This window comes from Martes martes, assembly GCF_963455335.1.
Source record: "Martes martes genome assembly, chromosome: 8".
Taxonomy (NCBI): Eukaryota; Metazoa; Chordata; class Mammalia; order Carnivora; family Mustelidae; genus Martes; species Martes martes.
This window is the reverse complement of record NC_137895.1, coordinates 96,773,357-96,798,104: the sequence shown is the minus strand read 5'-3', so window position 1 is coordinate 96,798,104 and position 24,748 is coordinate 96,773,357.

Sequence of the window (24,748 nt, the reverse complement as noted above, 5' to 3'; positions counted from 1 at the left end):
CAATAACAGACCGTGGCTGCTAGGTTCTGATGGGGTAAGTGTGCAACTTTGACCTTAGGATGAGATCAGAAATGAAAGTGGCCAGCTAGACATACAACAAATGTTACAGATTTTAAGAAGGTTATTTCCATTAGCAAGGTGAATGCTAGCAGTTTTGGACAAACAGCATTTTTGAAGGAATGGCAGATATTTTGGTCAGTGTCCCCTCTGGTTGGATGCTTCTGATTTCAGCTGTCATGAGTGTGAGATGGGCAGTGTTGCCAGATGCTTTTCTTCAACTTTTCCAAGTATGAACTTGGATCAGATGAGTGGAAGTCATGTCACTGACTTCACATGTCTGCTGTCAACAGGGCTAGATGTTGCATGAGCATAAGGGTGTGCTGTAGAAAGAGAAACCAAGGCTAGTACCATTCAAGCAATGTAGGAATTGGGTACTTTTTCTCTCCTTGTTGGATGGATTGGGGTGGACTGTTGATAAGACAGACAAGAAAGAGATGGGCCAAGCCTGCTCACAACATCTCCCCCCACCCTCGACTACTTTAATGGAATCCATGAGGTTTACACATGGAAGCTATAGGTCTGCCTAAATATGATGGGCTCCTAGCTTAGTTTTTCTCCACCAGAATATATTTGATTATCTGTATCTTTTTTTTTTTTAAATCTCTATCTTTAAGTCAATGAGGCAGTAGGGTCCAGGGTATGTTACTATCTTATCATGAAGGAATTGCTTCGATTTCTAGGTAGCTCTGGAGTTCTCTAAAGCCAGGGTACTTTGGAACTGATCTGACACTGTTGTTTAATAGGTAGCTCAGCTCTTTGAGTTTCCTGGAAATGATCTCAGGGATCACATCAGCAATATTTTACATCCCTGTAATGGCTTCTGTGTGGCTGTGGGGTAACAATGTGGAACACGTTATACTAGTCACCAGCTGCCAATTTAAATACACACTGGGGAGAGTGATCTAATTTTCGGGGAGTATTAACTTGATCTTAATAGACGTTGATGTTTAATTTAATTGTGACCTTTAAGTTATACTTTTTAAAGAAAAATGTCTCATGTTTCCACAACGTGAACTGTTGAAAAGTGAAGATACTGTGGCAGATTTTTTAAATGGACCTGGAAAAATAACATACATACAGTGATAGTTTCTACCTGAATCCTGCATATTTTGTTCTAATCCAAATAATGACCCGGTAAATCTCCCCTGATTACCTACTTTAAACTCAGAGAAAATATCATCAAGGGAGGATGAAGCACTGGTATGAGAATGGGAAGAACATATTTCTCTTACATTCTTTTTTTTTTTTTTTAAAGATTTTATTTACTCATTTGACAGAGAGATCACAAAGAGGCAGGCAGAGAGAGAGGAGGAAGCAGGCTCCCCACTGAGCAGAGAGCCTGATGCGGGGCTCGATCTTAGGACCCTGAGACCATGACCTGAGCCGAAGGCAGAGGCTTAATCCACTGAGCCACCCAGACGCCCCTCTCTTACATTCTTAAAGTTAATTATACAGCAAGAGGAAATTTGCTTACACCAGTTCTCCTTCAGCTTCTTAACCAGGCAAACTCTTACTTGTCCTTCAAAACCCATTAGAAATGTTGCCGTTCGTGTGTGTGAATTTTTTTCAACCTTCTGTACAACCCACAAGCAGAGCTGATTACTCTCTCGCCACTTATACATAGAGTAAGCACTCAATAAATATTTAATGAAAAATGAGAAAAATGAGTGGGCTCTTAAACAGACTTCAGAAACAGTCCATCCTCACGTGTTGAAGTAGAACTCTCTCTGGAGGGTGGTGAAGGGATGTGCACCTTGATGGACTGATCTTGCAGAAGCTGAACACAGGGTCCTTCAACTCATCAGCTATAGCTCTTCCTTCAGACTTACTTGCATTCCATAGTGCTTTGTTTTTTAGGATAAAAAAGAAGTCTGGGTTTATGGAAGAACTAACTCAACCTAAGGAAATTTGATAACCAAGTATTGCATGATGAATGTGCATCTCCAGGTAAATACAAAACACCTTCAAGTGTAAGTTCAAATTCATGATAAGCATAATTATGGATCTGAGGTATGTCATGGTTTTTGCACCTTGAGACTTTATTGACGAGATGGTCTGATAATTTGATGTTCTCCACAACACTGTATTTGTCAGGTCCATTAGTCAAGTGGATGTTGACTCTTAGGGATCTCAAAGTGAGCAGGGTTATTGTCAAGGAACCTAGTCTGTGGAGTGCTGACTTTTCAAGCTGTGCTTACGCTTGAGGGATCTCTTCGAATCCTCATGACTTTCCCGGATCTTGGTTTATTGTAGAGCATTGATTTGTAACTGTTATCGGATAATCTGGGACTATCCTAGGCTATTTCTGCATTGTGAGGGTTTGGTGCATGGGTATGTGAGTGTCTGCATGTATGACTATTGTCTTTGTCTTTTTGGGCTTCCATAACAAAATACTATAGACTGGGTGACTTCAGCACCCCCTGCCCAGTTCTGGTGCCTGAAAGGCTGAAATCAGGTTTCTGACATGGTTCTGTTCTTAATAAGATCCCACCTTCTGGTTTAGTCTTCTGGTAACCTCACATAACAGAGAGAGAACAAGCTCTTGTGTTTCTTATCAGGACACTAATCCTGTTTATGAGGGCTCTACCCTCAGGTCCTAATCACTTCCCAAAGTCCTCATACTGTCACATTGGGGGTTTGGATTTAAACATAGGAATGGGGGGGCATTGATATTTAGTCCATGATAGGTAGGTCTGAAAGCATCCCAAATAAATAGTGCTCTATAGGAAATTGTAGGATGCAACTTGTCACAGTGATTAATACCTTTTTTTCTGAAGTATCTTCACCATTTGCATCACTTTCTAAGCCTTATTTTCCTCAGTGCCTGTGATAGGGGAGTTAAAATAGTACCTTCCTTTAGGCTGCCACATGCATTGCGCTTCATCCCTAAAGAGTATCACACATATTGTGATATATGTGACTGGCACCCCACAGTTGGAAGAACACAAGTGTGCAGCCACTACCAGGAGACCTGGTTGCTTATGAGAATCGACGAGTCATTGCACAGAGTGTGTGGCATTCAGGGCGTCCCCAACAAAGTGATCAACTTCATTGTTATAGGAAGGTTCCCACCATTCTTTTAAGAAGACTGGAGGGGATAAGAGGTAGAGTATGCTTATAACAAACAATATTTTAAAGTGATGCTAACGGGTGAGTAAAGGATTGAAAATAGTCTGCTCCATAAATCATTGCTAGAGTCTGTATTTAGAAGTCAGCTTGTTGGCGAGAAACCCCAGACCAAACTGTATAAATGTATAATTACGTCGATGCTTCATGTGTTTGAAGGTGGTTTTCTATCTGCAAGTCCTGCTTTCTGAAACGTCAGTTCTTTAGGATATAACTTTCACTAGAAGTAAAGAAATTAACGGAATAGGCCTCTGAAATAGTGATGTCCAAGGCCTTCCTAAGAGATGTGAAATTGACTTCCTGGGTTCTTCCAGAATTTTACCGACTCCTAATAAACCTATAGTTCTTAAACAACTTGCTTATCTTGTTTACTCATCCACAGCAGATTGAAAGATCAAACTTGAAGGGGCGTGTGTGCATGTGTGTGCTACTATTATGTGGTGTTAATGGCATAGGCAGTGACATAAAGGGAATAATTAGAAGGTCGACCTGGAGGGGCAAAAAAGAAAATGAAAAAAAAGAAGTCTTTGTATTGATGATTAAGACATTAAGAAAATATTTTCCATTTTTTAAAAAAGATTTTATTTTATTTATTTGACAGAGAGAGAGAGAGAGAATCACAAGTAGGCAGAGCAGCAGGTAGAGACAGAGGGAGAAGCAGGCTCCCCGCTGAGCAGAGAGCCCGATGTGGAGCTCAATCCCAGGACCCTGAGATCACGACCTGAGCCGAAGGCAGAGGCTTAACCCACTGAGCCACCCAGGTGCCCCAATATTTTCCATTTTTTATGTTAAAAGGAAAATTCACATCTAAAATTCATTCCCGGGGCCCCTGGGTGGCTCAGTGGGTTGAGCCTCTTCCTTCGGCTCAGGTCATGATCCCAGGGTCCTGGGATCGAGCCCCTCATCAGGCTCTCTGCTTAGCGGGGAGCCTGCTTCCCCCTCTCTCTCTGCCTGCCTCTGCATACTTGTGATCTCTGTCTGTCAAATAAATAAATAAAATCTTTAAAAAAAGAAGACATTAAGAAAATATATTCCATTTTTTATGTTAAAAGGAAAATTTACATCTAAAATTCATTCCCATTTTATGATCATTTATTGGCTAAAACATAGTCTAAATGAAGAAATAACTTGAGTAGCTAAGAGGAGACCACATGATAGGGTGAAGACATAGGGGCTGGCCTTAGACTGGGTTCATTCCAGGTTTGCCACTTACACTTAGGGATGCGGGCAGATTACTTAACACTGTGAGTTTCAGCTGGCTTTCTTATGTATTATGTATCAGAAGTGATACTTCCACCATGCAGGGGTGTTGTGAGGCTGGGACATCATGTATGTATAACATAGCCAGCAAGGGCCTGGCACCTTGCTGCTCGGTATATTATTTGCCTCCTTATCAATTTGGTGAAATTTATTTATCTAAATAAGTTTAGATAAATAAATTTATTAATAATAATAAATAATATAATATAATATGATAATATAATAAATAATATAATAAAATATAATAATAAATAATAATAAATAATCACATTCACAATGAGGTTTCAGTAGATTGCTTTTCCTCTGACGAAAAATTTATAATGAACATCTCAAATGATAACTGGTCATTGAATTTAGTAATTATAAACTTTGAACGATCTAGTTACTGTGAAAAGCCTGCAGATGGGAATCTGTAGGAAAGTGCAAAGGGGCCCTGAGAATCTTTAAACTATTTGTTTTGTAGTCTTGTGAGGTTTCTGGAATGTTATGACTCTCCAGTATGAAGAAGGAAAGATAAATTTTATTTATTGTCAGTGCTACCGAAGTTAAGAAGACTGATAACATTCTTGTGTTAAATGCACTTTTAATATAGTTTGGATAATGTTTCTGGGCTGTGTTACAATTTACTTATTTTTTCACTTTCTCCTAGGTGGTTCTTGTCATTATTATATATCTTATTGATTTGGAGGATGTTCTAGAGACTTACACTATTGATTAGGCAGAGTGTTTCTATATTTTGTGATTTACCAGTTTCTGCTACTTATATCATCATTACCAGTAGAATCAAATTGAAAAGACCTGCAGATCTTTTTCTATAACAGAGTGTTTAGTCTTTTATGACATGGACTGGATGCAAGAATTTTATGAGAGCTGCCTAGTTCTTTTAAATTTATCTAAAATATGCCATCTGCTTTGTAACCTCAAGTGATCTTATGGTTTATTAGATTTATTAAGCAAACATTTAATGTGTAAATATAATTTAATAAGATTCCCATAGCTTCCTAATTAGGCTTTAATTTCTGCCACTAGAGTTAAATCCACTAAAATGTACGTAGCTCTCTAAGTCCTAGTAATATCTCTGAATGTTAACTGGTCAAATAAGAATTTGTATTTTGGTTCAATTTCAATTTTAATATCTTTAAGTCTCTGTTGGATTCTGATATCAGATCACTACATGAAAGAGATGATTTTTGAAGTTTGGAGGATATTTTATAAGCCAGGACTAATTCTGTGGCAGGTGACAGAGAACCTCAACTCAAATTAGCTTACAAAGAATTGTTTAGCTAAGTAGCTTGGAAGAATATTGGGCAGATCTCAGAACTGGAGGAAGAGATGCAAAAAGTAGGGCTGTAATGTGTGGAACCAGGGACTCAATGATGGCAGAAACCTATTTCTGCCTATTTTCACCCATGTGTCTATTACATGTTCTGTTTTATAAGGATTTTTCCGTATGTCAAGGGACATGGCCATGGCAGCCCAAGCTTAGCAACGCCACTGGAACAACAACTTCATTCTCTTCATGTCCATTTGTTGGTTCCAGGGAAGATTGTGATTGGCCAGGTCAATGAGATGGGGGTGATGGGAAGGTTTGCTGGGGTAGGTCAAGGACAAGCTCAGTCAGTCACTCTTGAACACTACTGCACATTTGATGAGTGTCACAAACTTCTGCAGGTAAATTTCTATGTATGAATGGCTCCGTTGATAACTTCGAGGGTGCTGGTTCATCGGTCTCTCCTTAGAAGTTTGGACTTCAAATTAAGAACACCTGTGATAAAATGTTGAGGTGATGCGATTCATTGTTGAAATCAAATTTGAAATCAAATTTTCATTTCCAAAGTATGAAATCCTTTCCATGAGAGAGAGAGAGAGAGAGAGAGAGCGAGCGCGTATGTATATCTTCAATAAAATTGAAGGATATATGTCCTTGTATTATGGGGAATGTAAAAGCTTTATTATCTGGGGATCAAGTTCCCAAGCTTAAAACATCTTTAAGCTTCCGTGACAAAGCAGCTTCCCTGAATGGTGAACACAGTTGAGAACTTTTCTCACAACTGGTAATTGGATTTGCCACAGAGAGGAAAAGAGGAATCCCAGGTCTTTAATAACTCAGGCTTCTCCATGAAACTCAGAATGGGCTGTAGTGACTGGGAGGGGACAGAAGAACCTTCCCTCACTAAAAAGAGATAGAGTCTGCCTGCACTGCTGCGGTGCCCCTGAAACCAGCCTCCTGTCTTCCACTCTTGTTGCCTTCTTAGTTCTTTCTCACACAGCGGACGGAGTGATCATTTCACATGTAATCAAACAGATGGGTCAGTACTGTTCACTGACCAGTCCCTGTGCTATAATATTTAACCTGATCTATAAGCCAAGCTCGGGTTCCTGCCCCTTTCCCCATCTCAGCCTATGCCAGGTGCCCCTCTGCCTTTGACTGACGTTTCCATTCCACGCACGGGCCAAGCCTGTAGGCCCTGGTTTAATGATTACTTCTTCAGAAAGGCCTTCTGGAACCTAGGTATAAATGAACCTTATGGTTTTCCGCTAGTATTGTATCAGTCTAAGTGAGTTTTTTGGGGGTTTTTTTGTTTGTTTGTTTGTTTTTTTAGATTTTATTTATTTATTTGAGACAGAGCGAGAGGGCTCTTGAAGGGTGGGGAGAGACAGAGGAAGAGGGAAAAGTTGAGTCCCCATTGAGCAGGGAGCCTGATGTGGGACTGGGTCACAGCACCCCGGGGTCATGACCTGAGCTGAAGTTAGACACTTGACTTCCTGAGCCACCAGGCCCCCAGTACAAGCTATGAGATTAAATTTGTTTGTTGACTGTCTCTCTCCCTTTTACACTATAAGCATTGTGTAGTCAGGTATCATGTCCGTTTTGTCCACACAGTGCTTGGGACATAATTCTTAATAAAGGCTTTTTAAATAATCAGTGAAGGCACAGGAAGAGAATAGTGCTCTTAAGAAACAGCTGATAGTGGAGTCAGACAGAGGTACGCATGCAAAAAGCAAACCCAACCGCACAGCTGCCCAGGGCGTGAGGCCCTGTGATTTCAGGCACGTGCCCCTTGAGGACGAGCAGAGACCCATGCGCCTCCCAGCCCTGCAGCCCCTGAGTACATCCGTGTGATGCTGGGCAGGCCTGGTGAGCAGGACCGCCTGGTGGACTGGGGAGCCGTGTGCACATTGCCAGTGAGTGACAAGCTAATTTGTCTGTGCCTATGTGTTAACACTAGCTCCACGGGCAGATTTGGCTTCATTTGTAATACTGAGTTATCATTATTGAAATATTGGAAATTGCATTGTACACTTGGAAGTTTTTTCACTTAAAACAGTTTAAAGAGACACCTGGGTGGCTCAGTCCATTAAACCTCTGCCTTCAGCTCAGATCATGATTCCAGGGTCCTGGAGTGAGTCCCAAATTGGGTTCCCTGCTCAGCAGGGAGCCTATTTCTCCCTCTCCCTCTGCCTCCCCACCCTCCCACCCCCCAACTCGTGCGCTCTCTCTTGCTCTCACTCTTGCTCTTTGTCTCTCTCAAATAAATAAATCTTAAAAATAACGTAAAGATCATATACCTTCTTCTGGGAATATATACAAAAGGAAGACAGTTGTAATTGGGATTATAATCCTGGATGCTGAATTTAGTAAACTCTTTTTTTAAAAAAAGATTTTATTTATTTGACAGACAGAGATTACAAGTAGGCAGAGAGGCAGGCAGAGAGAGAGAGGGGAAAGCAGGCTCCCTGCTGAGCAGAGAGCCCGATGTGGGGCACGATCCCAGGACCCTGGGATCATGACCTGAGCCGAAGGCAGAGGCTTTAACCCACTGAGCCACCCAGGCACCCCAGTAAACCCTTTTTAAATGAACTATTTTTTTTAGCTAATATTTTGCATCCCTCCCCCCCCCATGAATAGAACTACATTGTGATGAGCTACACATCTTTTTACTTTAGCTTAAAAAAACAAACCAAAAAAAATCTTTCCTTTTTGATTCAGGTATAGTTAGAGTAGAGCTCCTTCACCTTTCCACTGGTGTCTCTATAATACTTAAGTGATTTTAGTGTTTGTATTATTGGTGACGTGTGGATGCTTGACTTTTGAAGGAGCACATCTCAGTCTGAGCAACATCTTTGGCATGAAGATAGGCGTTTCTGGACCCAGCTGGGAAGTTGGACTGTGCTTAAAGATACTAAAATCTTATCCCCAAATAAGAGAACCAAAAGTCACCCCTTTGCTTTTCTTGATAATAACATCCACATCTTACCAGGGGATGCTAGTTTAATGATAGTAGGAAATGATAATGTAAAAAGGTAAGAAGGAAGATATGGAAATATAGGGAGGCATTTTCCTAATACCAGTCTTTGTAGAGTTTGCCCTTTGAACCAGATCTGTAATGCTTTTTTTTTTTGTGGAGCTCTGTTCATCTTTTAGATTTTATTTTAAATACCTCATCTTTCAAGAGGCTTTCTAAGATGGGTCAGTTTGTAAAGACTGGCTCATACTTGAGGATTTGCCAAAAAAGAATGTTCTTTGAGCCATGTTAGTTTCTTTTTGTGTTATATGAATCCAAAAAATAAGCAAGACAATGATACATGTGAGTTGAACAATACCATGGCAAGGATGGGGAGCAGATTCTTGGAACCTATGTTTTTTTTCAGAGACCCACTGTGAGTTTCGTAGAACCAGGTGTGAAGGACCCTTCAGGTAAGAGAGATTTTTGCCTTTTAACCTTTTTAAGGCTAGTGCAAGAGTTGGGTATATTGACTTGGGATTGGGGGTCAACCTTATTAAAAGAATTTCATTTGCGTTGTGCCACTCAGATAGGGAGGCTGGGATCATAATTTCTTGCTGTACCACTTCTACATTTTATTTACTGCTCTGACCGCTGACCTTCAAAGATTTCAGTGTGTTGGGCTTGACCGTGGTTTTCTAGACCTTTCCTAACCATCCCCTTTATTCTCTACCACACTGCCATGTTTATTTTCCTCACACTTTAGATAACACTTATTTAAATTGTTTACTTGTTTCTTGATGGTCTACCCCTCAAGATGTGAACTCCAGCACGCTCGCAATTATAATCCCTCTCTCAGGTGCTGTCTCAGCACGTAGCCTAGTGTGTAGCCCAGTGCCTGACACCTCCTTGCATTTCTTCCTCTCAGAGGATCACGCTTCTGATGCTCTTGCGGTTGTAGGTATCATGAGGTAGGAAAGTTTTCTAAAAATGTGCAAGCCAGACACTTTGAGTACATCACTGAGATTCTGAGTAAGGTCTGGGGCCCAAGATCTGGGGGTAGATAGGAATAATGGTACCATCACAAGCACCCTTAGCATTTGGAAAATGGGGCAATTAAGAAAAACCTGTTAATGGCTGAATTTCTACTGTTATTTCTGTCCTCATTTCCTGCAAATTCTAATACCTTTGAAATATGCCTTCCTCTAATTTGTGTGATAATTGGGCCAATCTTCTAAGCAGCTTGTCCCCGTAGTTCAGAGAACAGGATCTGGACTGAATTGCCTGTGCTCCTGTCTCGGCTCTGTCTGTTCTGAGCTGTGTGATTTGTGGTGACTCTTTTTTGTTTGCTTGTTTTTATTTTAATTCCAGTTAGTGAGCATACAATGTTATATTAATTTCAGGTGTACAATATACTGATTCAACACTTCACACATCATTCTGCTCATCCCAAGTGTACCCGTTCATCCCCACCACATGTGACACCCCCTCACCTTCCCTTCTGGTAACCATCAGTTCTCTGCAATTAAGAGTCTGTTTCTTGATCTGTCCCTCCCTCTCTCTCTTTCTCATTTCCCTTTGTTTGCTTTGTTTCTTAAATTCCACATATGAGTGAAATCATATGGTGTTTGTCTTTGACTGACTTATTTCACTTAGCATGCTCTCTAGCTCCATCCATGTCATTGCAAAGGGCGAGATTTCATTCTTTTTAAGGGCTGAGTAATATTCCATTGTGTGTGTGTGTGTGTCTATATCACCTCTTCTTTATCCACTCATCAATCATTGGACACTTGGGCTGCTTCCATAGCTTGACTATTATAAATAAAGCTGCAGTAAACATAGAGGTGGAGGTATTGATGGTTTCTCAATCTCTCTGCTTTCAGTTTCTTCATTTTGAAAATGAAGCTAATAGGATGTATTTTTACAAGGTTCTTATAAAGATGAAATGTTCTGGTGTTCAGTGTGTTCAGAGTGGTATCTAGAAGAGGGTAAGCATTCAATGTTACTCCACATAGATAAATTGAGGATAAAATTAAAGTTTATATTTACTCTGTTTCTTTCCTCTGTTGTGTATTCATTTGAAAATTTGAAAGGTAAACTAGTTTCTTTCTAAAATTCTTAGGTGATGTCAGTAGCTACTTTAGCTAATGATACAGGTATTTTTCAAGTTAGGAGACATAACCCTGAGAAAGATGGGGCAGGTTGTCTCCTAGGTACCTACATTTACGAATATCCATAGGAAGGAATTTCTAAAACATAAAAGTTCCTGAACATAGGGGCACCTGGGTGGCTCAGTAGGTTAGGCGTCTGCCTTCAGCTCAGGTCATGATCCTGGGGTCCTGGGATCGAGCCCTGCAACGAGCTCCCTGCTCAGCGAGGAGCATGCTTCTCCTTCTCCTTCTGCCTGCAGCTCCCCCTGCTTGTGTGGTTTCTCTCTCTCTCAAAAAAATAAAAATCTTTAAAAAGAAAAAATTTCCTGAATGTATACTCAAAGTGATTGATATCTTTCAAAGTATTTACCCCTGGAGGCTGCCCACATTTCAACCCTGCTGCAGTTGCTCAATACACGTTCAAATCTCCTCTTCTGGACTCAACTTCAGAGCCAATTTATACTCTTTACAAGGACATCTGCCTTCTTACTTTGTAGTGAAATCTTGTTGTAGGTGCAGGATGCTATTACTTAATTTTATCATTCACCTGATTTATTGGACCTGACACCAAATAATTTGGTTCTTTAATCCACCCTCAGTGAGTGAACATGTGTGGCCCTCTGAGGACAGCCAAGAGTGTGATGTGTGCTTCAGTGATGTTGTCAAAGATGGAGTTGTTATAACACTGTGAACGCACGGCACCGTCGTTGGAATATGGTGTTGTCTTGTGAAGTTATCTCTTGAAGGAGAACAACACCTATTTGGACGTATAAGTTCTAGCAGTTATTATTTTTATAGCTAAAGTTTAGACTTCTCACAGGGTCTTTTTGATTCTTTGCTTTTAAGGTGCATAACTTTCAAGCCAAAATTCATTTGAATGTGTGAATTCTATTAGTTAGAAACAACGACAACAACAGGACTCTAGCAGTGTCAATATGCAATCTATTTTTGTCATGGCTGCATTTTACCATTAAATATTTATCATTCTAATTGCACATATCTGAAATCTTCATTTCCATCATTAATACTACCTTGATAAATCCATAGCATGCACACAGGAGTAGTTTATATTAAAAACATATAAATGCATTCTTTCATTGCTTTCCATCACAACACATTCCTAAAAATGGTTCTATAAAGCAGGTAGCGTATTCCCAAAGGAATAATACCAGTGGAGACCATTCCTAACCAATGACAGAAAATCAAACAAATCAGAAATATAGCAATAATGCATTAAGAATGCAAAATTATAACAGCCAAAAACTTTACAATATTCTAAAATAAAGTTGTATACTAAGTCCTCTAAAATATCCATAAATATACTGGACATATTGATTATAAAGAAGATATGAATGGACTATAAAATTTTCCATATTGCCAAGAAAATCTATGTTGTGTAAATCTGATTGAAAACTGACAGTGATAAATGATTATCATTCATTTAATTTTAATGGTTTTAAGAATTGATTCGGGTTTGGAGAGAGATGATTTGTAGGACTGATGTCTCTGAAACTGTCCAAAGAAATTTAAACAATATGCCTTTTTTTCCCTTCATAGAACATTCCCACAAATAGGTAAATGTGCCAAAAAATTAAAAAAAAATTATACCATTGACCTGGGAGCCATATCTTGACCCACTTTAGTAAGTTTTCAATACATTTGTTAATAAGATTCTTTGATAGATTCAGTAAAGTGGTATAAATTGGATAGGTACCATGTTCTAGGCCCTGTTCTAGATCTTGTGCTACTGGATGTGGGGGAGTTGAGCAGGAATAAGAAAAGGAGGCTGAGAAGTAGTGGAAAAGAAAACCAGGTGGGTGTGATATTCTACAAGTTAAGTGAGGAAGATATTTCAAGGCAACTGGGCTGATTATGTCAAGTAGTATGAGAACTAAAAACTGGCCATGGAACTTGTCAAGGCGGCAAGCTGTTTGTGACCTTGATTGGATGGGTTTGAGAAGGAAGAGAGTAGGAGATTGAAGAGAACGGGAGGCTACACATTGGAAGATAGGAGTTTAAACAACTCCTTTAAGGGGTCTGCACCAAAGGGCTGGAAAGGAATGAGGTGATAGGAGATGGCGGTGCAGGGAAAATGGGGTCAAGAGAGGTTTTTTTTTTTTTTCTTTTTCATAAATCACAGCATTTTTGTGTGTTAATGGTAACGATCTATTAGGGGGAAAATCTCCTCATATAAGAGCAAGAGGAGAGGAGCTGAATCAGTGTTCTTGAGTAGGTAGGTGTGGGGGGTTGGGATCTGGTACACAAATGGCATGTTGACAACCCAAGGAACACAATCAGCTCCATGCTTTCAGGGAAGAAGATAAAGTATGTGGCCACAGATGTCAATAGGTGAGTAGATGTGCAGTGGGTATTATCTTTTAAAAAATAATTTTTAATGTTCTAAGGATTCAGTATTATTGTCCGGTAGCACACCCAGATGATGATCAGCTGAAAGCAATATGTTGCTCAACTTGATACTCTGTTGACCATTATTAGAATATTTTACTCTTAAAAACTTAAAGACTTAGAAACACTTAATAATAGCCCTTCAGAAGGTGATTCAAAATCTCTTCCTAGAGCCAGGTATGAGGAGGTTATGGAACAGTATTGTGACCCAGCTTGCATTTTTTCCTCAAGTTAACAAATATTTGAAAGAATGCAGAGGGACAGGACTGGGACCATCAAGTTGGGGCTCTTAATTTCAGACCTTTGAATAATTGCATTTGGATGTGAATAGTGAGAAAAGATGGTGAATAGCTGTATGAGATCTGAATTATCTGGTCAGGCTACCAGTTGATCTATCAGTTAGTTCTACGTGAGTGGTTTGGTGGTCCTCCTCTTCTCCACCCTCTAGTGATAGGAAGATTATAAAGTACATGGCATAAAATGTAAGGCCTGTATCTAGAGAGACATTACATGATGGATGCCCGTGTGTTTATGTAAGTATATACATTATGTTTGAGAAGAAGGGAAGTATTTAATATATATATCTACTATATGCTAAGCGTGTGCCAAGCTCTGTAATATTATTTAATGTGAAAAGGACATTCACTGCCTTGAATTAAAATGAGAAATAGAGGGGTGCCTGGGTGGCTCAGTGGGTTAACGCCTCTGCCTTCGTCTTGGGTCATGGTCTCGGGGTCCTGGGATCGAGCCCCATGTCGGGCTCTCTGCTCAGCGGGGAGCCTGCTTCACCCCCCCCACCCCCCACCTGCCTCTCTGCCTACTTGTGATCTCTGTCTGTCAAATGAATAAACAAAAATCTTTTTAAAAAATGAGAAATATAGATAGAAATGCTATAGTAACTTAGAATAGAAAAAAAAATGCAGACTGGAATGGTTGTAGTTGGATGAAAATGCTGGATTTGCACTGGGACTTGTAGCCAAGTCTTTGTCTTGGCACCTGAGATTAAAAAAAAAAAAAAAGGATGTAACTACACCTAGCAAAATGCTTGGCACATAATAAGTACTTAACAATGCCTGTTTGGTTACTTTTGCTATATTTTGTGTGTGAATGTTCAAAACTTTTGTTCAAATTTGTTGGAAGTGGCAAAGCAATAGAGAATAAGCATGAATAATCTGTATGTCTGTAGGAAAGAATCAGCTCTGCCAGCTTTATCAAGTCTTAATTATTGGAAATCTAGTGTAGGTCCAAACCGGCTATCCTTGGAAGGATTTATGAAATGTTTTAACAAAAGTGGCAGATTTCTGGAAATGACTAAACAACCAAAGAAGAGGTGGTTTGCTTATTCATCTTGATCTAACTGGGAATATTTCCCCTGGAACATGAAGGTTGGAATTGGGATGATCTTTTCTTTCTTTCTTTTTTTAAAAAGATTTATTTTTTATATATTTTTGGGGGGAGCCAGAGGGGGAGAGAGTCCCAAGCAGACTCCTTCTCTGAGCATGGAGCCCCATGCAGGGCTAGATCTCATGACCCTGAGATCACCATCTGAGCTAACCCAAGAGTTGGACACTCAACCAACTATGCCAGCCAGACACCCAGGAATTATCTATGCTTTAGAAAAAAAAAATACTTTCTGTGTTCCACGAGATAGAAAAGGGAATAATTAAATGATTATGGAAAAGAGATAGAGACTAGTTTTTTCATTTGACCTAAGGCTCTAGCACTAGGATTGGTAGTGGCTCTATTTCAGCTTCCAATTATTACTCAGTTGCCAAAGGAAAAGTTCTTATTCACAGTCTTGAGGCAAGCCTTTCTCTTTCTAAATCAGCAGCTTGCTTAAAGTGATGCCAACTGTTTTGTTTAGAAACCTCCCTGTTTTTCAAACTGTCAGAGTGTGCTTCTGTTTTCCAAAGTAGAAACACATTTTATTTGCTATTTTATTTGATTTAGCAGCATAATTTTGATAACTTTGTGGTAAAGTTTAAAATTTTTCTGTTAAATAATGGATGTGTAAGTGTCTGCTGGGAGACTTTGTTCAGAGTCCAATTTCCTATAGCTCATCACTTATTTGTAGAAAAAGCTTTCAATTCAGTCCATTAATTGAAATTCTTGAATAAATTCCCCAAGAGTTTAACTCTACTGGACTGGAAGTGAGGTTAGAGACTATTTTGCAATCATGCTGAAATTTTATCCACTGAAAAAAGTCAAGATCTGAATGTGAACTGAAACCGTAGGGAGACTCTAACATTAGGTAAAATAACCCAGCACTGCAAGAACCTGAAGGCAGCTGTGCGTGGAACACAATATTCATGCAGTCTTGGGAGAACGGATAATATTTAGGTAGCCCATAACTCATAAAAGATAACATCTAAGTGACACCCAGCTTAATCCACAATGCAGGATACAATGATGAGTGAGGTTTGATGGATCTGTAGAACTATCTGTGATTGAAGAACTCTGTTAAGGGAATAAAACAAATGGCAAGTGGCAAGATGAATAGTATTTGCATAGGCAGAAGCCTGATCAGGTATGTTACCTGCAGCTATTGATCTTGAAATCGTGGGTTTTACTTAATCTTCAGTTCCAATGACTCATGAGCAATTATTTATTTCAGCACTGTGGTTTTTCAAAGATCATTCAGATACTCCTCTGAACCATATATATTTGAAAGATTGGGCTTGGTTAACAGGAATATAGAAGAGATGCAACTGGCCTGTGGGGATTGATATTCTCTCTGTTCCCCCTCCCCCTCTTCATTTTACAGCTCAATTTAGATTCTGGTTAAATCCTGGGGCTTTTCATATCCTGTTTGGCTCCTCCTAAAACTATCAACTGACAGAACCAATTACTGAAATTAAAAAATCAGCATTTAAAACCTTGGACACTGCTAGGGTTCTTTCACTTAGGGTAATACTGGAAATCATAGTATGTAGATGGTTCTTAAAATAGCCTGGAAATTGCGGGTAGCGGGTCAAGTGCAGTAATTCCCTTTGAAACACAACTAAGCTTTCTATTTGCTTCTTGACTCCAATCACATTCACTGACAGCCCCGAGTCAGTTATCATATACTTCAAGAAAAAAAAAATGCATTGGTTTATTGTGTAGGAAGAGGTTTTAATGTTAACTAACTGGCCTTCAAATATTAACAAAAGGGAATAGTTCCAGTACTAATTTGGCTTACCCATCATCTCTGGGTGGGTTTGAAATCCTATTTTGTCCTTGAGGAAATCTGTTGACCTTGAGACTTAAGAAGAAAACTTCAGAGGATATTTTTAAATTCATTTTTTATTTTTGCTGCTACGTCTTTTTTGGATAAAGGGAAAGAAAGAGCATTACTGTTTTATAAGAATTTTTTTATGGTTGAGATGTATAGATAGCAGATGTTTCTTCAGGCTGTGTCAGTCTAGATTTTTCCCTGAGAATGCAAAATAACAATAAATCTGGCACCCCTTGAGCGTATCTCAGGAAATGACAACTTCAGATATCCCAACATATTTCCTCTGTTTTACATAGTGCTTTCTCCATCACTTGTAATGATTTTGATCCACCGTATCCCTGTGCCTTTGTTCTCCTTCTCAAGAAGCAACCTGCAGCCTTCCTCACTTTTAATGTGCTTTCTAGCCCATCACCAGTTGCCATTTTCTGGGAAGCAAGCAATCTCTTCAGGGCTCTTATCCCTGAGATGTTCTCAGAGAGTCTTTCTTTCTCAGTTAGTGCTACAAACCCATTGCAGCTCCAGGGCCAAGAATAAACCTCATCCTACTATAGTCTTGCCAGACCCAAGATCCACTTCTTTGATCTTTGTCTCTCAGGAGATTGGAGCCCCATGGCAGCTTCACCTGTACATGATGATCCTTTCCGGAAATCGATTTTTTAAAAAAATATTTTATTTACTTGAGAGAAAGCAGGAGCTAGAGAGAGCACAGAGGGTGAGGGAGAAGCAGATTCCCCACTGAGCAGGGAGCCCAATGTGGGACTCGATCCCAGGACCCTGGGGTCATGACCCGAGCTGAAGGTAGACACTTAACTTCCTGAGCCACCCGGGTACCCTGGAAATTGCTCTTTTTTTTTTTTTTTTTTTTTTACTTTGTTTTCTGGATAGTTAGCTAATTCATTTGGCCTTATTTTTTTCTAAAGCTTAGAGATGCATACTTACCTACTAAATTAGAATGAAAAGAGAAACATGGGATTGTTGAATGATCATAGTCAGAAAGGACTCATGAATAAAACAAATGGAATGGGGAGTTCTAACTATATTCTTTCCTTATTTAATGATACTATCAATAGATCATCTTTGAAATGTCAACACCACAAACTTGTGGTTGCTCAAGCTCAAGAGTCATCCTTGATTCTTCTTTTTCCTTTATTCCCCTTAGCTAGGGCAACTGTGGTTTATTGTCCAAACTAGGGTCATGTTGAGAATAAAAGGGGCACTAACTGTATGGGGCACTGGTACAGTAGACAGTAATCAGTTTTGTGGCAGGTGAATAAGGAATGTATGATTATCCATGAGTAAATAAGCAAGATTTGTTAGCTTTGCCTTCAAAACATACATTGAATGTACCCGTTTGTCTCTGTCTCCACTGCTTTGATCTCTTTCAAGCCATCGGCATGTATACCCTGTACTATTAGAGCAGCTCCTAGTTCATCTGCTTTGATCCTTGCCTTCCCAAGATTCATTTTCTACACAGCAGCCAAAATACTCTTATAAACGAAGTAGATCACGTCATTCCCTTGTTCCAAAATCTCCCGAGGTTTCATGGTGTCCTTAGAAGAACATTCACATGCTTCCCTGGCTTATAAGGCCTTACCTGTCTCTTGTAGGTCATGCCACATCAATATCCCTGGGCCTTCCGTAGAGTTCTTCAAATTCAAGGCTCATGCCTGCTACAGGGACTTTGCATTTGCTCTTCTCTCTGAAAGCTCGCCCACCGGGTCTTCCTTTTCTGACTCTTCCTTGTCACTCATGTCTCAGAAAAATGTCACCTCCTCTGAGTACTCTAGCTCATTCTAATGCTGTCTTCACCCATTCTCTGGTCATTCCATCATGTTCTGTTTCTTTATAGCACTTCCCAATATCCAAAACTATCCTGTTCTGTTTTTCGAGATTGTGCTAAAATATATATAATGTAAATTTACCGCGCTAATCATTTTTGAGTCTGTCGTCTGTTGGCACTAAGTATATTCACACTGTTGTGCAATCATCTCCCGAACTTTTTTCGTCTTCCCAAACTGAAAGTCCAGACCCATGCAGCCATACCTCCCCCTGCTTCCTTTCCCCAACCCCTGGCACCACTATTCTGCTTTCTGTCTCTGTAAGGTTGACTATTTGAGGTACTTTTATGTCAGTGGAAACATATGGCAGTTGTCCTTTATTTCACATGGCATAATACCCTCAAGCTTTATCTGTGTTGTGGGATATGTTAGGATTTCTTTTTAAGGGTCAATAATATTTCATTGTATATATATATACCACATTTTGTTTGTTCGTTGGTGGACTCTTGGGTTGATGTCACATTTTGTCTATTGTGAATAATGCTTCTTTGGACATGGGCATACAAATATCTCTTTGAGACCCTGCTTTCAAATCTTCTGGGTATATACCGAGAAGTGGGATTTCTGGATTATGTGGTAAATCTATGTTTAAATTTCTCAGGGGCCACTGTACTGTTGTTCATTGTGGTAAATCATTCCTACCAGCAGCGAATGGAGTTTTAATTTCTCCATACCTTTACCCCCACTTATTTTCTCTGTGGGTTTTTTTTTTCTTAATTAATAATAGTCATTGTAATAAATTTGAAATGGTATCATTATAGTTTTAATTTGCATTTTGCAAATGATTGGTGATGTTGAACATCTTTTCATGTGCTTATTGTCCATGTCTGTATCTTTTTTGGAGAAATACTGTTCAAGGGTCACCTGTATGGCTCAGTTAGTTAAGCATCTGGCTCTGGTTAAGCGTCTGACTCAGAACATGATCTCAGGGTCGTGAGAAAGAGCCCTGTGTCAGACTCCATGCTGGGTGTGGAGCTTGCTTGGGAGTCTCTTTCCCTCTGCCCCTCCCCCATGCACTATCTCTCTCTAAAAAATAAAAATTTTAAAAAAAGTATCTACTTAAGTATTCTGTTCATTTTTTGATGATTTTATTTATTTAGTTGGCAGAGAGAGAGATCACAAGTAGGCAGAGAGGCAGGCAGAGAGAGAGGGGGAAGCAGGTTCCCCGATTAGCAGACAGCCTGATGCGGGGCTCAATCCCAGGACCCTGAGATCATGACCTGAGCCGAAGACAGAGGCTTAACCCACTGAGCCACCCAGGTGCCCCTATTCTGTTAATTTTTAAAATCATTTATTTTGTTGCTGTTATTAGGATTTCTTTATATATTTTGCATACTTTCCTTGTCAGATATATAGTTTGCAAATATTTTCTCCTATTCTGAGTTGGCTTTTTACTCCTTTGATGCACAAAAGTTTTTAATTGGGAGGAAGTCCAAATTGGTTTTGTTGTTGTTGTTGTTGGTTGTGCTTTTGATATTACATCCAATAAATAATTGCCAAATCTCAGTGTTATGAAGCTTTATGCTTATATTTTATTCTGAGAGTTTTATAGTTTTAGCTCTTTTTAGATCTTTCATTTAAAATTGATTTTCACATATGGCGTATTGTACCTGTTCTTTTATTTCTGTAACTTCAATAAAATATAAACTTAATGAGATCGTGGAGAATACCTTTTTCACTTTACATTGTATCCCTAGTCCTTCCATTATTGGCATGAAGTAAAATGTGGAATGAATGAACAAACAAAAGGAAATATTCAAATGAATTTTCTAAGGCAAATAAATATTTATTTCTCGTAATTATAGAATCTTATGCCAACATGAGAGCTTCTTTAATTTGTATTAGTCATCTTCTAAGTCAGCTTTCTTCTAGTTCTTGTTTCTTTGACCATTTAGCCTAGAAGTTATATTCCTGGAAGTGTGACTAATCAGATTTAATTAATCTCCATCCACTATGAGTGAGATGAAACATAATGTAAATAGTGTAAGGTAATGTAACATAATACATGCAACATTGAAAAGTCCTCTTTTTTCTGAAGAGGAAATGGGGGCAAAGAGCTTCAGAACAGATCTTCTTTTCAAGTAATTTTCAAAGATTTTACTTCTTTATTAGAGAGAGAGCACAAGCAGAGGGAGGGGCAGAGGAAAGGGAGAAGCAAAGTCCCTACTGAGCAGGAGCCTGAAGTGGGACTTGATCCCAGGACCCATAGATCATGATCTGAGCCGAAGGCAGACCCTTAACCAACTGAGCCCGGTGCCCCAGAACAGATCTTCTTTTTAGATTCCTTAAGTTTCATGTTTTTAAAAAAATTTAATTTTTTTTCAGTGTTCCAAAATTCATTGTTTATGTACCACACCCAGTGCTCCATGCAATACGAGCCCTCCATAATACCCACCATCTCCATACCACCACCATACCAACTCACCCTGTCAGTTTCATGTTAAAGACACTTTAACTTTGTCTACTTTGTCTAGTTCCTTTGTTTTATCTGGGAAAATAGTCTTATTTATGATTCATAGCATGTTATGTGAATAATTTTTGAGAAAACAGGCTTGAATACTTGATTCTCTTCTGAAGAGAAGAGCATCTTCTCTTCACTGTTCATCCTCTTACCTTAAGAAAATCTTCTTAAGGGGCGCCTGGGTGGCTCAGTGGGTTAAAGCCTCTGCCTTCGGCTCAGGTCATGATCCCAGGGTGCTGGGATCGATCCCCGCATTGGGCTCTCTGCTCAGCAGGGAGCCTGCTTCCCCCCTCCCCCCCGCCTGCCTCTCTGCCTCCTTATGATCTCTGTGTGTCAAATAAATAAATAAAATCTTTAAAAAAAAAAAAAAAGGAAATCTCCTTAAACTCTTTGTCCAAGAATCTGCTGATAGAGATGGAGAGGTCTGATGAAAGGAAGACCAATCCTAGTTATTGATCATAGAGGTTGGAGGGCTTCAAGGGTGGATCTAGGGATGGATAGACTGGAACAGTAGGTAACAACCTTGTCTCAGTCTAGGTTGGGGTAATCCCTCTGGTTAGCTGTGGAGTGGGGCATGAGAGCCTGAATAGATAGCGAAGAAGCATTTGCCTTGGAGAAGCCTAATGAGAGAGAGAGGGGTTTGCCAAGGTCAATGACACTTGGCTTTTTTAGTTCTTAGTGGAAGTAGCAACTGATGAATTTTCTAAATTCATGGATCCTAAAGTTTGGGGTTATGTGTGATGGATATAGTGGCTTCTGGAGCCCCTCCAAGAGGTTTATTTTATTTATTTATTTGTTTATTTTGAGGAAAGAAAGAGACTTGAAAATTTTAATTCAGATCACCAGAAGAACTGAATTTTGAGTCTACTTTTGAGCTCGTGTGGCATGGGGAGACAAGTGCTGTAGCAGGAGAGTCTGAAATGTTTTAACTAATGTCAACATGTCTTGCAAAGAGACAAAAAGACATAGTTTTCTCTCCTACTGATTTTTGTTTTGTTTTTGAAAATACATTTTATTTTTTAAATGTACCTATTATGAATAAAAGAAAATAAATTTTCCAGGTGGGTTTTAGAGTATTACTCAAGGCTTCTATCATTCGTGTAAGTGCCTGCTATCTCTATTACTTCTTTGTCCAGTCTTTATTTCTAGGCATGTATGTTTATGATGGTCTAAGCGTAAGGCCTGCTACTTAGGAAGGAAAATTTCAGCAGAAATAAATAAACCACTGGAGGGAGAACTTGTTTTTGACTATTCTCTTTCCCCCTTTTTGGGGAGCAGAATTTCTTCTCTCATAACAATTACTGAAGACTCGTGTCCAAATACTGCTGTCGGGCTTTGGCAAACATTTTCAACTGTACATTGTTAAATATGCTGAGAGACCTTTTTCTCTTCTTGTGACTGTAACTGTGCCCTGCTTGGTTCAGCATCATTTGTATTACATCTCTACCTTTGTACTGCACTATTGTAATTAGAGAAGAGCAAATGGTAAACTGCTAAGGATTGTCATAATTGGGTTCATTATTTAAACAAGTATTAGGTAAGCTATTAGGTATTTAAGTATTAAGCATATAATTGGGAAGTGGTTTTGTGCTCTCAAAGAGCTTCCCTGTAAACTGGGATTTGAAAACTGTAGGAGGAAAAGGAATATAATAGCTGAGAAAAATATTAGAAGCATGTAGTGTAGTTGCCAGATGATTTTGTCTCTTTGCATACCTAGAACAGATTTTGATGAAAGGTTGGCTTTTTTGAGAATGTACTGTGTACTCATACTTAAACCATAAATCTCTCGAATTTAGAGTTCAGTTTAAAAACACCCTGGGAATACTGATGCATTTCCGTTTGAATGTGTCTTTAGAAACACACACACTCAAGCACACACACACAATGATAATAAAATATTCTCCAAGTAACAGCAGTGTGGGGAGAATTTAAATTAGACAATAAAAATTTTTTTAAAAAGTCATGTAAATGCTAAGGCTATTAACATATTTTAAATGTTCTAGATATTATTTATTTATTTATTTGACAGATTGAGAGAGAGAGATCACAAGCAGGCAGAGAGGCAGATAGAGAGAGAGGGGAAGCAGGCTCCCTGCTGAGCAGAGAGCCCGATTTGGGCCTCGATCCCAGGACCCTGAGATCACAACCTGAGCCAAAGGCAGAGGCTTAACCCACTGAGCCACCCAGGCACCCCTGTTCTGGATATCTTAATGACAGGTAATGTGTTTAGGCCCTAGTACACTAAAAAGACTCCTACACTGGTTTCTCCACTATCTGGCCATTGCTAATAAAAATAATATTTAAACATACAAGACCTATTGCTCTCTCACGGTGAAACTTTGGAAGACAAACCAAAGTTCTTAATGGCAGAATTTGTAAATTTTATTCCTTTTTTTTTATTTGTAAATGATGTACAAGTCTTTGTAGTCAAACGTGGTTTGGGTTTGCAGCTATAAAAATTATGTTCAGACTCAGATAAACAACTCAGCCATATTTAATTTTGCTTGCCTTGATGGTAGGAAGGAGAGAGGGTCATTAAAACTTAGATATTAATGATTTTAGATATTAAGATTTTAGATATTAAAAGTTAAAACTTTAGATTTTAGATATTAAAAGTTAAAACTTGTATTTGGCACGTACTGCAGAGATATGTTTCATTGGACTTTGGGGCGTGTCCAGTAAGCATTTTTCTACTTTTTGAAACTCCTTTACAAATGAAAACTCTCACCTGATATGACAAGAGGGTTAGAAGGAAGAAGAGGTCTCTTGTTGTGAAAGTTGTAGAACCCGAATCAGTGCATTTTCTACCCAAAGAGATGTTTCAGATCAGACTTTATCCTAGTCCTATCAGATCATAACGGGTTTATTTCAGGCAAGATTGCTGCTTTGGTTTACAATCCTGACTAGCAAAATAAAAAGATAATATAAAAAAGAAACTCCCAGTGCCTGGAAGTTAGAAGTAACAAGCAAACAAACAAAAATGTTTATTGAGGCAACAGAATCTCCTGGTTAAGAGCCTTTATACTGGAACCAGATGGGGGTAGTGAATTTCAGCTCTACCACTTACTGTGTATGAGTACTGGAGAGTTTGTTTTTTTGGTTTAGTTTCCTGATTGTAAAATGAGAATAATAGAACCTACTCTCAAAGGGTTGTTGCAGAGATTACATGGAAAAGAAATTACTGTAAAACATGGTGGACCCATAGCTACTGTTATGTGTTAACTATTTTTTTTTTTAAGATTTTATTTATTTATTTGACAAAGAGAGATCACAAGTAGGCAGAGAGGAGAGGCAGGCAGAGACAGAGGGAGAAGCAGGTTCCCCTCTGAGCAGACAGCCCGATGCGGGGCTCCATCCCAGGACCCCGAGATCATGACCTGGGCTGAAGGCAGAGGCTTAACCCACTGAGCCACCCAGGTGCCCCAGATATTTTTTTTTAATTTTTTTTTTAATTTGTCAGAGAGAGAGAGAGCACAAGCAGGCAGAGTGGCAGGCAGAGGCAGAGGGAGAAGCAGACTCCCCACTGAGCAAGGAGCCTGATGTGGGACTTGATCCCAGGACCCTGGGATCATGACCTGAGCTGAAGGTTAACTATTCTTTCTGGTGAGTGACCAGATGACACAAAGTTTCTTAGAGACGATGTTTTTTTTTTTTTTTTTAATTTAATTTTTTTCAGTGTTCCAAGTTTCATTGTTTATGCACCACACCCAGTGCTCCATGCAATACGTGCCCTCCTTAATACCCACCACCAGGCTCACCCAACCTGCCACTCCCTCCCCTCCAAAACCCTCAGTTTGTTTCTCTGTTTCTCAGAGTCCACAGTCTCTCATGGTTTCTCTCCCCCTCCGATTTAGGGACAATGTTTTAAAAATTATAGAAGATATTCTTTAGAATTCAATTGAAATGTTCCACTGTGATGAGTTCATGACTAGTTATTATTTCAATACATGATGTATTACTATCTTCGCCTGACTTCATAGCCCCAGCAAAACACTGAGTCTGAA